The 15,151-nt window shown below is 42.5% G+C and overlaps 1 protein-coding gene across 1 annotated transcript in view; it reads right to left on the bottom strand.

Moving 5' to 3' along the window:
• prr36b (proline rich 36b) overlaps nucleotides 1-13,488 on the bottom strand; it is a 35,635-nt gene extending 22,147 nt beyond the window's left edge. Inside the window, exon 1 of the mRNA XM_085351370.1 lies at nucleotides 13,221-13,488. The gene's annotated coding sequence lies outside the window, so the exon portion shown is untranslated. The remainder of the gene's footprint in view (nucleotides 1-13,220) is intronic.
• Between the last annotated feature and the right edge of the window lie 1,663 nt (nucleotides 13,489-15,151).

Genomic DNA, 15,151 nt, shown 5'->3' with positions numbered 1-15,151 from the left:
ATTTTAGACCATTTTATTTTCAATTTAAGATTGTAGGTGACCTACAACATGACATACTACACGAAGAATCAGCAAGAAAACACTCCCTAGTAACAATTTTAGTAACAAAGTAACAAAATATTTGTTTAAAAAAAGTAAAAGACAAAAGCCTGTGTATAAAAAAAATCAGTTCAATTCAAATTGAGTTCTAGTCAGCCACCTCAAGGTATATTGGGAGGTAAAGATCCTAAATAATACAGAAAACATCCCAACAAACAGATGACCTGCTATGAGCAAGCACTTGGCAAAAGTGGGAAGGAAAAACTCCCTTTTAACAGGAAGAAACGTCCAACAGAACCAGACTCGGGAAGGGTTACGATGCTCGGCCACTTGGGTTACGGTGAAGGAGAAATGACCCCAAGAGTGCAAATCAGCAAAAAACATCCAATCATAAACTTAAAATGAGATCCAGACCGATACATCTTTAGGCGAATATCAGCCTACTAAAAGATAATGATATCAGAATTTTTCACCTACAAAATTGGTGAAGATATTTTCTCCAAAATATAGTCAGGCTCTAATTAAAATTGTCACTCTTGGCTCACTAATGACAGATGAGAAATATATAAAACATAAAGGGACAGAAGAAACATATTGTAAAAACAATAAGCCACAATGCAGGATCTTGACACTCTAATCCCTTTAGCATTTTATTCAAACTCACCACCCTGGTACTCCTTAATCTTTAATACAAATCTGGAATAGCTATTAACACTGTGACCTAACGTGACACCAAAGTGAACCAGGAAATAAGACTGTATCTAATCACTACTCCCTCCTCCTCTCTGTTTCTCAGACTCTGGTGTGCAGTTTATGTTTGGCTGCCGCTCTTCCCACAGCAGACTACAGCATCTGGCCATGATCTTCAATTCACTGCTCCTCTCCAAATTGTGTGTGCGTGTTATAGAGGGAGATAAATCCTGAGTGCATGTTCACAGCCACAGGAACATTTCTCTTTCTCCTGCAAGTTTCCAGATAGCTATGAGTACAATCTCACAGCTATCTGGCTCTTTGGCTCACACACCCTCCCTGCGTCATCAGGACCATCAGTCAATGGTAGGCATAAACAGGCTGGAAACCAATGCAAGAATGTATGTTTTCTCCCCCCATTCGCTCTCAGAGAAACTGACGGAGTGAGGCATCCAGGCCACATTAATACACTATCGTGATTCCAGAAGCTAAATAAACAGAACTGAAGTTTAAGAGTTCATGTTTAGTTTGCTGCCAAAATGAAATTGCCTCCTGGACCTTTAATACTCCAGTATCCTGTTAGTGTTTTGCTTTTTATTTGACCTGTCTTTTCATCAGCCTTTTCTTGCCACGTTCCTCCCCCTTAAACTCCTTGGCTTCAGTTTTTTCGGTTGTTTTTGGACTATTTTAAGAAATATGAACTCATTTATAAACTACAGTGTGCACTTTCCCATATTTAAGCCCTTGAGCTTAAACATTTCTGCTATACAGTCTTCCTCAATGTGTTCCAACAGCTTTACTATCCTAAATTTCAACCTTAATTAACATGTCTTTCCCAACTGAAACATCTTCATTGCACTAATGCTATTACAGGTTTTCATTAAGCCTAATTAAATTAAAAGCAGTTATAATTTTCCTGTTGCTGTGGGGGCAACATTTTAAAGGCTAAGCGTGATAAATGAGCATTTTCAGACCTTGTAAAATAATGTTACAAAACACTGGACAGCTGTTTTCTACAAGCTGGGTATAATAGTTGATTTCCATTCGGCGTGGTCCTTTTTTTATTTATCTACGGAGGATTTTATTAAGAACACCTCCTTTCCAACTTCATGCTTTACATTTCCTCCGATGACACACATTTGTACAGCTGTGAGGCATAATTCTGGCATTCTCTGAGCAGCCTTACTAAAGCAACTAGGAATTATTTTTTTTGTTTCACTGGCACTTTAACTATAGCAGCTGGAGATGGTTTTACATTCAGAGAGCTACAATGAGATTACAATAATCTCTCTTACATTATATAATGACGGACTTGCTTTTTCCCCTCCTGCAAACAGTGTAAGTCTTAAACCTATATCTTCTATGTTGAGTTTATCAGGTAGAGCATTCTCTAGGTAAAACTGCCCCTAACACTTGTGCTGCTGTGCCAAGAACCCACACCGTCTGTGAAATCTTACATAATACACAAGCAGGCATTTTTATCCCACATGGGACAGAATGTATTCAATGACCTGAGATGTAATGTCTTTAGATTTGAGACAGATGGCTTCGTCAGCTCCATTTCAAAAATGTTTCACATTAGACACAGTGCACTGTGTGAAATGTTTACACCATAAAACAGTTAAATCTGAGGAGACTTTCTGGTCAAACTACCTCAGAAGAAGCAGCTGCTTCTCAGCTGCCCTGACCTTCCATGGCCTGAGCAGCACACGAGTGCGGGCGAGGGATCTGCTGCAGAAGAACTACTTCCTTCACAAAGAGTGGGTTAGATCAGCTGCTGGCTGTGTCTAACTTTGTTTACATAAAAGGTTAATTTTTCTTATTTACCTAAATAAGGCATCTGTTACAATTGATAACAATATATACCCAAGGGAGATTTTGTTAGGTACACCTGTTCAGCTGCTGAGTAATCCAATCACATTGCAGCAACCAGCCGGCAGTTCTTTGGGTAAAAATGCCTCGTTGATGTCAGAGGTCAGAGGAGAATGGACAGACTGCTTTGAACTGACAGGAAGGCAGCAATAACTTAAATAACCACTTGTTATAAACAAGGTGAGCAGAAGAGCATCTCTGAACACATCGAGCTTTGAAGCAGATGGGCTACAGCAGCAGAAGACCACACCGGGTTAGAATATAACAGATTTAAACCAACAAATGCTCAAATGTAAAGACTAAACAAGGAAACAAGGATGAGTCTTTTTAAAGGGTTAATTTAGCTGCTTGGCTTGTTGCACTTGTGACCCTTTTTCATCAGTGCTGAAACAACAGCTCCTCTGAAGAAACAAATATGCAGTGAAGCAGGGATGTTAAATCCATTTTACACGGTGGGCCACATCCTGGCTGAACTCCCCTTTCTGTCAGTGTAAAGAAATCTAACTACACATTTAGCTGAGATGTCTTAATATAAGAAAAAGATGTCATCTCAACAGTGTTTCTTAGTTTCTCGACATGAAAAGAAACAGTGCTGCAGTAAATGAAAGAAATGTGACTTCAGCTGTAAGAAATGAATGTGTAAAATTACAGAAACAGATGAAGAGAAAGCTGAAAATGTCCTATTGGGGTTTTGTTTTTTTACAGTTAACCAAAAAAGGTTAAGAGTTAAGTTAACAGCTGCCGACAGAGGATGAACATACATCTCCACCCTCTATGTCTGAGTGATTATCTCACAGCAAACATTAAATGTCCACCCTCTGTGTTTTCAGCATTGTTGACTTTGTAAAAATGTGATTGTCGGCCTCTGCAGTGGGTCATATGCTCGCAGCGTCCAAGTGGCGTCCTACACCGAATTCCCTGCGAGCCTCAATGATGAGCTGCGCAGTAACTGAGAACAAAAGAAACCCACACAAATACAAAGACAAATGCACTGGTTCAAGCGTGGAATCAGCAAAGACCAAAAATGGACTCCTTTTTTTCCCTCCCTCCCATCGTCACCCTCACACACACACAGCTCACATTCTTTGTGTGATAACCATTCACTGGACGAGAGGCGGGGTCCACCCTGGCCGTCCATCACATACAGGCGGTGTGATAACCCCTGTGTCAGATTCATGGCCATGTTTAAAGTTCAGCTACTACAGTCCAAAATCCCTCATATAGTTTTCTGTGTACTGCGAGTGTGTGTGTGTATATAAACACAGAATGTTGCCAACGCTGTTATCAGCTGGTGTTTTTGAAGCTGATCTCGTTTTTGGGGCCTTGTGTCTACACCCAGCCTCTTGCAAGTTTGCCTTCATGCAAACTGTGATATTTGTTTATGTTGTTTATTTGGTTTTTTTATTACACTTAATAAGCCTTAAGCTCATGATGGGCCAGCCAGCTCTGCAAGGTGAGATCATCCTCCTAGGCATCATCCCTTCCTAATTCCCACACTGGGACATAAACAAAACGTGTGTGTGAGGGTGTGCGTATATGTGTGTGTTCTCACTTGTGCGTGTATCCCAGCCACACTACAGTGTTTAGACCAAAGCTGTCAGTACTGGAAGGCATCCAACTCTGCTGAGGGATCGAAGCTTTTCTGACTGTCTAGACACAAAAATGGCATTTGTGAATAATCAGGTCATCAGCATAGTTAAACGGAAACCCGGTATTTCAACCCCACCCCCCACCCCTATCTTTGTGCTTTTTTTCCATCGACTACGATCTACTACAGTGTGTATGTGTGTATATATCAGCTGTGCTTATTGGGAACACAGCAGCTTACATTTAAAGACTGAAGAGGGAAAGAGAGAGATGTTCTTAATCACAGCAGGGTTGCTTTGATTCATTATGCAGATTAAAATTAATAAGATGCAGCGTCGCTTATAAGCTAAATGATAAGCGAATGTCAACTGTGCTCCAGCACTGTGGTCTGCCTTCACATCTAATTGCAGACTTTTGGCCTATTCTACACAAAAAGACTAAAATCAAAGTGTGACACCCCCACCCACACCCACCCCCTTCCCCATCCCACCTTTACCAAAGCCGACCAACTGCCCGAGAGCGTGTATGAGTAGCTGTGGTGGAAAGACAAGTCTGCTTTCACAGTGCACAACTGTGTACACACACATATGCATTCTGTGAGCCTTCTTCTCTCCTCGGGGTGTACTCTAAATAGTAGTCAAAGGGAGGGATTGTGGGGGGAGGAAGCAGTGATGGTGATGAGTGCAGTGGGGGTGGGGTAGGGGAGACACAAGAAAAGATGCAAGAAGAAAAAGCGAGCTTGTGTGGATGATGTAGCACGCTGCTAACGCTGACACGCACTTGCCTGAGCTTGATGGAATCATTCGAGGCATAACTGATGTCTCTTTAAGAGGATAGATGGTTCAAGCTGTAATCTATGTGATTAATCAATCTTTTAATTTATTTCATTTTTAGCATTTACTTTCTCTATGAAGATGAATATAATTTCAGTATCTTTGCTTTATGCCGCTTACTTAACTTTATGTTTAGAACAGCCTAAAGAGCGGTAAGAGAACTATTAGTCAAAGATTTGGAGAAAGTAGAAAACAATCAATGAAATCTGCAGTTTTTATGTTTAGTAACTATTAAATTATTGTGAATTATGGTCTCAGCATTAACCAAAATAATCCTCAATGTGATTTTGGTGGCAAAGCAAAGCAGCTCTGGTGAGCAGTGAGAGGACGGGACATTGGTGGGTCAGGGCTAGTTTTTAATGAGCATACGGTGGCCTTTGACCCTGGATTTGACCTGCTTTTATCTCCATAAACACAAGATAAAGGAGAGTGCTGTGTGCTCTTTAACACCCCTCCTGCCTCTGCCAACTGCAGATTTACTGTTGCATTTATAAAATCAAGTAAATTCATATTCATATTTTCAATGATGCCACACAGTTTGGCTGTCAATCTAACGTTGTCTTCTGTTCTGCATTTCACATTCAATGGCATAAAAGCTCCAAACTTCTGTCTTCAAAGCGCGCAAGTCTGCAGAGCTGCTTGAATAATTTACGGCTAACTTGCCTGCAGCCTCACTGCTCATGGGTGAGCGGGCTGATGCAGACTTGACGCAGCTTTACTTGTGACTGAGACCAGAAATTATCGAATGAGGTTGACCGTAGGCATGGAATTACGGTTACGTATAACTCCTGCTCTCTGAAAAAACAAAGAAGGGGGGGAGAATGACACATTCAAGATGCCACACGCTGGCACGGTGCCTCAGATTGTCCATTTAACCTAGTCTAAATTACAACAAGTAGCCTCAGTCAGCTCTCCATCCCCAATCACGAACACTGGGCTCCATTTACTGGATTTATCTTTGAAATGGATATTTGCATGATCCTCCATAAAACCCATGAATGTCTTTCTAGCTTTTCCAAACTTTTTTAGAAAACATTTTTTATACCATTCAAAGTTAAAATGGTTCAAGAGACTTAGGTTGTGTCTGTAGTAGAGTGTAGTTCTAAACTACAAATATGGAAAAAACAAATCTCCAATAATCAGCTGCCTCTCCAGTAAGCCTCTGATCCTGCAGGTGTACCACAGTCCAGGACTGCAGCTGGAGACAGCGGTCTCCGTTTTGCTCTGCAGTCTTGGTAAGCTCAGTGTAGGGACACGTGAACAAGTTCTCCACCTGCTGCAGGTTCTCTAATGGAGTGGCCACTAAGCTCTTGAGGACTACCACTGCCACCTGCGGCCCAGGACAATGTACTTGGAATCTGACCAGGGGAGACTATCTGGAGCGGCGCCTTGAATGACACAGAGGATCGCCACAACAGAGACTGCTCAGCCAAGAGGGGATAACTACTGGGTAGAAGCGAATGAAGATTCAAAAAAAGAGCGTGGCCATTCTTTTGCTTGCAAGAAAAATACTAAAGTGAATCTGCAAATATATCTGGGCTTATATGTGTGGGTAACACTGGTATATGTTTCTTTGTTGAAAAAAATAATAATAATGCAAAATAAGAGGTAGAAGAACTCATTTATTAGTGGGATACAAATCACACCAGCCTTTATTTGAGTCCTCATAAGACAGGGATTCAATTGTGTACAAATAAAGCCCTGATACAGAATGTGGGTTTAAGATATGGAGAAGAGCAAATACATAGCAATGATGCTGAGGAGGCTGGCAGCGATGCACATCAGAGACATCTGACTGCTGAATGTTTCATCAACTCTCAGCCATGTCTTGGCAGAGTACTAACAACAGCAGCATCAGTCACTGATTCAGACCCAGAGATGAGATATTTCCTTAATTATACACTAACAGGTACTCTATAGTATCCTTTATGACTATAACTCAGTTGGCACACGGAAGTTAAAGTTTATATCACTTCATCGCTGCAGCCACAGACTCACGCCTGTGCCACTTAGTGGGCTGGTTTTGTTGCATGTGACTGCCTCTTCCGCAGCTTCAGCACTGAACATAATGGCTGGCAGCTCATCCATGAGATAAGAGACTGATTAATACCAAACAAATCCCCATGTGCATGATGAGGATGTGCATAAGGATGAAGGAAATAAACTGATAGGTATGCGATGTAGTGGCTGCGTGACACGCCGATAAATCCAGCTAGATGGCTGTGAGTGGCGCCGCTACCTTAATGCTAATCGCAGCTTTCTCTCTCCCCCCCCCTCCCCCCTCAAACACCCCCAACATGAGGTCAGGAAAACCGCCTCTGTCCCACACACACAAATAAAGTGCAAACAAAGCCTGCCGCTCTCCATGGCATTCCCCACAGACCGTGGGAGGGATGAGTGAGCAGGGAGAGAGAGACAGAGTGAGGAGACAGCCAAACGGGAGGAGGGAGACACAGTGAGCTTCCAAAAAAGTCTTCTGCAAAGTGAGAAATCTGGCTGATAATGCAACTTTGTTTCTTTTTTAACTCCTCTCTTCTTTTAACATTTTTTGTATTCCCAAAACTCCAAAACTAGATCACATTATATGTGTTTTGATTGTGATTGTCCAGCTGGTTGTGGACATTACAGGCTCTGTAACCCTTTATTCTATTTACCAACCTGTCACGGAACAAATTTATATCCTTGTCAGTGGTAAGTGCTTCAAATTTGACCCACTTAACATCTCCAACATTTAGTTCCCTTGTACCTGCTACAAGTTGCTGACTTTCATTAGCATTTCATGGCAGCACTCTTACTCTTTTCCTGTGTGCACACAAGATCCAAGAGAGCACTATTATGCATTTTCCTTTTGATCTAAGAGTCGTGTACTTTACTACCTTAAGTCTGATTTATGTTGTAGCCTGGCATCTTTACGTTCCACTTTCCTTTGATGATGTTTACACCCTTGCTAGGCATTAAAATATCTAGCATTTTTCTCCCAGACATCACATGGAAAATGTACCCAAATGGATGGAAATACGATTAAAAGAGAAATATTTTAAGGACGTGGATGCCATCAGTTCTCCAGACCTACCTCTTATAGATGGCACGACCAAAGCGAACATAAACATCTACTGCCTTCTTTGCTCCTTGTCAAGTGAACTCCTTAATGGTGTATAGTATAGTCATTCCTACCGAATGATTTCCAGTTGTTCCCTGGGCTGCTCAGTAAGACAAAGTGAGGCATGAGAAATACCCTGCAAGTCTTTTTTCTACTTTTCTTGGCTGAGAGGGAACAGCAGATTGTGTGACAGTCACCTGGATCACAGAAACATGTGATCAGAAAGGCTGGCACTAATCCTTAGGACTCTTCAGGGGCACTAAGATTTTACAATGTCATCAAGTGAGCAACTGAATTAAGAGTTTACAAGCCTATAAAAATATTTTGTTAATGTTGTAAATGTGATAAAAAAAATATAATAACAACTACTGAACAATTTTAAAGCAAAGGGTAAAGAATAATAATGCGCACAATATGTCCATGCTGTATAGTAAAAAACCCCACCCACACCAAAGAAAAGAGATAAAACATATACACAGTATGCAAACACTTGAAGCCTTTGGTTTTCATAGTGTGGTGTGGTACAGGGAAACTCAGCACCCTGGGGACAGGAAGATTAACACATGACAGAGCTCATTAACCCTGGACAAAGAGAGATGCTAATCTTGAACAGTTAGCTTCAACTGTCCACAAACTGTCCACAGAAACAGAGAGAGGGGCAAGGAAGGCAGGCAAGAAAGAACAAGGAAGGAATATGAAGCAGTTAAAGGGGCCGTAGTATGTCCCAGAAAGTAGACAATACTGTGTGGAGCCAAGGCTAGAGGGGCAATCAGCCCCACAACAATAAGGGTGGAGACAGAGCCCAACTACAAACAACGGCCCCAATGGCGAAGGCCCTACTCCAGTCTGGCTAAGCTCCACCGCCTGCAGGGGCAACCAGCAGGGCAGCGCAGAGCTCCACTGTGTGGATATCGATCGCACAGGAGAAAGTGGGGAGCCAAGCAGGCAACTCCACAGATGGCCAGGGCAGTGAAGGAGACAGAAACAGACAGAGGAAGTGCATTAGTGAGGCAGGTTCCTCTGATGCTGTTAGCGCTTCCCCCTGGGAGATAAGAGAGATGTTGATGACATGGTTTTAGAGAGGACAGCTTTTAAAAAAAAAAAAAGAAAAGAAAAGAAAGACACAGAGAGAGACGGGGGACCTAACAGAGAATCTAAAGCTAATTTGTAACTTGAAGAGCTGCTGGATCATCTCCATAATGGGCCGTCTGCCCACAAACAAGCTCCTCTCAGGGGGTAAATGAGATCAGGCCAGCCCAGGACCAGCTGGTGGCTTGGATCAATGACACCAGATAGACCAGATACAGAGACAGGGGAAGAGACCAGAACCGAGGCATCTGGAGAGAAGGGCAGAAACGCTGCTGCCCAAGAGGCTCTGGTGCTCTCTTGAGATTCACAGAGGGGGGACACGGACATCCGCACGCAATGTACAACCGGAACGTCTCTGTCCTTAAGAGGATTATGCCGTCACGTTTTAAGTGGAACGTGGCACGTTCCAGATGGAATCTGATCTCTTGCAGGATGGCAGACAGGTTGCATAGTCAGGCTGATCTGCACCTACAAAATACATCCTTCTGAGAAGCACACATCTGGCCTTAAAACGGCACATCTGTCCAGGACAGAGACACTTATTTGAGCAATTCATAGGAAGTTGGTGATTTATGTTAGAGCAAAGAATGAAAAAGGCAAAGCAAGATTTATGTCAACAGGGTAAACTGATATGACTGAGAAATAAATTGGCTGTTACAGCTGCTTATGGTAAGCACCAGTGTCAGGCCCAAATGCCTATCATTCCTGTTGAGCCTGCGGTGAGGGTAGGCTGGCTAGACACTAATATAATCTTGACCAGTTTAGCCACAAACACACGGCAATGGCGATGTATGGACGACGACATTGACTCCATTATCTCAGAGCCAAAATTGTTAGAGGAGATTGGATGACTAAGGATAGAGCAACCATCAGTCTGGACCAATTTTTTAACTATATCGGTGACCAGATTGCACCAAAACGCGCAAAAAAAAAAAATCAAGGCGCCACAAACACAATGTGCAATGACAAATCTGGTCTTGAAGCCTAGCAACAGGGCTGTGAACCATGTCCATTATCCAGCCTCCCACCAGAGGAATTCAGAGAGCCCAAACACAGCAAATTACTGCAGCTGCTGGCAAATACAGTCTCAAAACCACGTCGCCAGTTGCCAACTGCATGCCCTGACAACTGCGACGCCACCAACCAAGGCTGCTATCAAGGCTAGAGCAGCTAGACGACAGCAAAGTCTATCTCTTCTTTGTCCTCACTGTGAAAATTCAATGCGGTGCCCGTGGCGGTTTCCTCAAACCTCAATCAGCCAGCAAACAAAAGGAAATGCAGCCAAACATACTGTTTCTGTTGGTGTTTTGATAATCTCCAAACAAGAAGCTATTGTGCAGCTGTTGCCATGGATTAAAAGAGAGCTGTGGGGCGATAGTGGTAATTTCTAATGAGGCCATAAAGTGCAAGGGCCATGGGTTCAGGCTGAAAAAAGCTCGATGACCAGAGGGCCAGTTTTGTCCTTGTCACTGCTGAGAAGTTCAGAGCTGGGGGGGTGTCATTCTGAGTCACACACCCACCAACACCAGGCCTTTGACTAAGGGCGAGCTGACACACAGGTCTATTAATGCAACAACCATCTCCCCCTCTCAAGACCGAGGCATGGGTCGAGAGGCCAGCTTAGGGCAAAATAGGTCATTAGAATTTAAATTGCCTTGAAACAAATTCTGATGAAAGAGCTTTTCTTTGAAAAAACTAAAACAGGTATGCATATTTCAGATATTTTAGGTATGTTTTGCACAGACAAATGCAGGGGGAGAGAAACAATTACTGCACAGTTTCTCTCAGTGAATCTGCAAGACCTAAGAAAGCATTTATAACATCCTTCTTTAAAAGATATGAGCTACAACCATTAAGTTAGCTAAGGAATCTCATTACCACATGGTTCCTGTTAATGGGGCTCTAGTATAAGTATGCTCATTCACAGTTCAAATTTATTTTGCTTTATTTATTTTTATTTATTTAGTTCATCCACTGTCTGAAAAAAGCTCTTTTAGCCATCTTCCCACTATCTTAAATGCAGATGTCTTTTGATTGGCTGCACCTGGCAAAACATAAGATGGGCGTGGTTTATTTGCCTGAGCATGACCATATTAGGACTACCTGCTCTCACTGACATCATACAAAGCCGAGAGTAGAAAAAAACAGTCTGAGACATTGTGATTAGTGTTACATATGGTGATTTTATCATTTAAAACTTTGGTCAGGTTTATTTTAAAGTGATTAAGTACAAATCTGAAGCAACTCTTCATTTCATTTAGTGGACACATAGTAGTAGTAGCGGTGCGGGCTATGGGAGACTATTTGAGACAGCGACACTTAGTCCTCGTGCACCGCTAACACTGTAGACACCCACACCCTTGATTCCAGCTCCAAAAGTAGACAAAAGACAGAGGGATAAATGTTAATTTTCTAAAAGATGCAATACAAACAAAGACAGAGAAGATACAACTAGAAAGAAAGTAGATAACTCCATCAGATATTTCCTAATTACAATGATCGGTTTCATTGTTTAGCTTCTGAAAAATCTCCCTCCGCACACACACACACAAACACAATGCCTCTGGCATTAATCTCCACCCTCCAAGTAATAATCTTTCTGAAACATCTTAAATAACTTCATAAAGCTGAGTGTGGTTTTCAATGGCAGATAAATTTAATTTCACATGATTGCATTAGGCTGCATGTCTGTCCTCCATTTGCCTGCCTCATCCCACTGACTCCATGAGTCAGCCATTCTCTCATCCACGCACCAGAGAGAGAACAAGGGGGGGCGGCAGACTCACGGATGGCTTAGCCCACCCCCTGACTTAAGAGTCCTGGAGGGTCTCCAAACCCCAAGCCTGAAAAGTGTCCGTATTAGTTGCCCTGGGATGGCGTTTCCTCACGGTCGATCGCTGCTCATTATTTGACCAAGCCGTGCCCCACCAAGGCCACAGAGCTCAAGACAATTTATGTCCCTTGTCTGAGCCACCGCTGGGGGAAAAGAATACACTTGTAGGCTGAGGATAAAGATTTTTAATGCTTGCATGTTTGCAGTTTATTAAACGCTCTTGGCAAGGCTTTGGGAACTGTCAGTGTTTTCTCCTCCCTATTGTTCAGCAGAGAGGGAGCTTAATCTGTCTTGCTGCACTCACTCACCCCCCCAAACAAAAAAAAGGAATCAGCGAGGGAGCCCCTCCAGCCTTATGCCACAATAGCTGATCACTTTTTGGAGACGAGGTGGTGGTGATGGTGGTGACATTAATCACCTCTGATTACATGCCAGCATGAGACTGTGCACAAACTCTCTCTGAGATTTACACTCTCCCTGCAGGATCTGCGCAGAGATTTGCTTTAACATGCTCCAAATACGCCCAAAGTTGGTCTGTTGAGTTAAAACGAAAGCTGCAAATTTATTAGCACGATATCTGCCAGCTTCTTTCCCCCCACTGAGACGGCTGAAACATTGCTCAGCAACTCACACTAGTTGGCTCATCACAGAACAATGGGCAACCGCGATGGAGGATGGAGAAGGAAGGAGAGGTCAGAAGAAGAGAAAGTTTAGAGGTTAAAAAGGTGGATAAACAGTCACACAGCGAGAGGAAACACTATGAAAATAAACAATAGCGTGGATTTAAAGGCATTTAGCTTTTTTTTCAGCTTTGGTCTAACAGGTCCTATGAGCACTTGAAGCTACCATGCAGCCTGCCACCGCCCCATCAAGCCCCTTTGCACGGGAATCAAAGTGACTGAAACGGAGCGGCTCGCCCTCAAAAATGATGAAGTGACACTAAAACAAACCCGTTTGTACATTTCCGACGCAAATCCAGTCACACAAAGAGCAAGCCGGATTCCACTGCGCTGCTTAGCGTTAATATAAAAAACACGAGTAATAACACAGTAAGCAGAGCAGACACTCCGTAACGGACGGCAGAAAATCATTTTAAATTGTGGCTTTTAATTAGCTAAACATGACTTATTGACTGACAATAGCATGCTAGCTAAAGCTAAAGAAATCTCGACCTTACCGGTTAGTGCAGCGACGAGCTAGCAAAATCCTCTCCAGCTACGCCCAAGTGTTAGCCGGTACACCCAGACTGGATCCTCGAGTCCGGCAAAAAATAACGACAGAAAGTGAGGATGGGAATTAAAAACGAAACCGGGAATGAGGGGCGGGAGAGCTGAGCAAATAGAGCCGAGACGTCAGACAAAAAAAAACTTCTAGGTCTCAAGCGTCGTTTTTCACAAGTGATGCGCGTTCCCTGAAAGGAAGAAAGGAGGAGAATGAGGCTTTGCTCCTCTCACACACACACGATAGTAGACCGGTGAACGGATGGATGGACAGGCTGAGGAGAAGGCTGACGCCGCCTTCAGGTACCCCTGGAAAAAGTGGGAATTGGGAAAGGTTTCCGTATGAGAGACCCGCTATAAAAAATTAAGTAAATCTGTAAGTAAATCTATAGCAATTCGTAATATTTGACTGATACTGATAATGTGAAGGGATCGTTGAATTTTTGTTTCGTTTTTTGCCGTTTTACCGTCAGTTAATGCTACTTAATAAAATGAATACCATTTACATGTCTCGAAGAACAATAAACTACATAAAGCTTCAGTTTGCAGCAGGTTAGCAGGTAGACCATTTTTGACGATGGGTAACAAACAAAATCCACAAGCATCACCAAATAAATAAATAAATAAATAAATAATAAACACGTATTATTATTATTATCACTATTATTATTATTATTTTAAAATTTCAAGATAATCCTAGGACATTATCAAACCATAGATTCAGCCCAAGTGAGCTAGTTTATGTTATTTTACTTGTTATGCTCATTTTTAACTCCATGTTTTTATTCTTTGATAACTAGATCAACATAATTACAGCCATCCTCCTCAGGGAGCCTGCCCTAGCTGTCACAAGGTAGGTGGGTCCAATGCTGACACAGGGGAGAACTCCACAGAGAAAGGACTCCATCCCAGGACCTTGCTGTGAGGCATCAGTGTTAACCACTGCACCACCATGCAACCATGCAGTTATCTGATAATAAACCCAGTTTTTCTTATACCTGGCATCCCTTTTGAGTTCAGTCTGAAAAAGAGTTTTAGATTCATGTTAAAAAGTAGGTTTGAACAAGCAGGTGGGTGAGGCCTGCCTGAGATGACCATATTAGGATTACTCGCTCTCTATGACATCATAAAGAGTCATGAGCAGATAAGGCCTGTCTAAAACTGAGAATTTAAAAGACACTGAAGGCTGACACGTTGTCTCACAGGGATTATTGATACATATATTGGCTTTATTATTTGAAACTTTAAATTGTTTGATTATGAGGATTGACTATTTCAAGAGCAAACAAATGCAAAGCAAAAAAAATAAAAGATTTCCTGTAATGATGTTGATGAGATATAAAGTAATCAAACAGAATTAACAAAACTCCCACAGACCCACAGAAGACATGTCACGCCTGCTCTTAGCACTGAAACTGTATAATTCCACATTTATTGAGAAATAAGCATGGTGAAACACACGAAACAGGTGGTAGAGAGCCTGGACAGGTGGAGGTTTGGACTGGAGAGAAGAAGGATGAAAGGCGGTAGGATCCAGACAGAATACATGTGTGTGAATGAGATGGAGATGGACGGAAAGGTGAAGCTGCAAGGAGTAGAGATAGTGAGCATAGGTGAGTTTAAATACCTGGAATCAATCCAAGACAATGGACCGCGCACAAGAGAGGTGAAGAAGAGAGTCCAGGCAGGGTGGAGCAGTTGGAGATGAGTGTCGGGGGTGATTTGTGACAGAAGAATAGCAGCAAGAGTCAAAGGAGAAGTTTAAAAGTGAGTGAGTGGTAGTGAGACCTGGTATGATGAGTGGTTTGGAGACGGTGGTACTGATACAAAGACAGAAGGACGACTTGGAGGTGGCAGACCTGAAGATAGTGAGATCTTCCCTGGGAGT

Source organism: Diplotaxodon limnothrissa, linkage group LG4, assembly GCF_057381915.1.
Source record: "Diplotaxodon limnothrissa isolate DT_005_m linkage group LG4, D_limnothrissa_male_GT1.1, whole genome shotgun sequence".
Lineage (NCBI taxonomy): Eukaryota > Metazoa > Chordata > Actinopteri > Cichliformes > Cichlidae > Diplotaxodon > Diplotaxodon limnothrissa.
The sequence above is the reverse complement of the archived record's forward strand: the minus strand, read 5'-3'. Positions and strand labels throughout refer to the sequence as shown.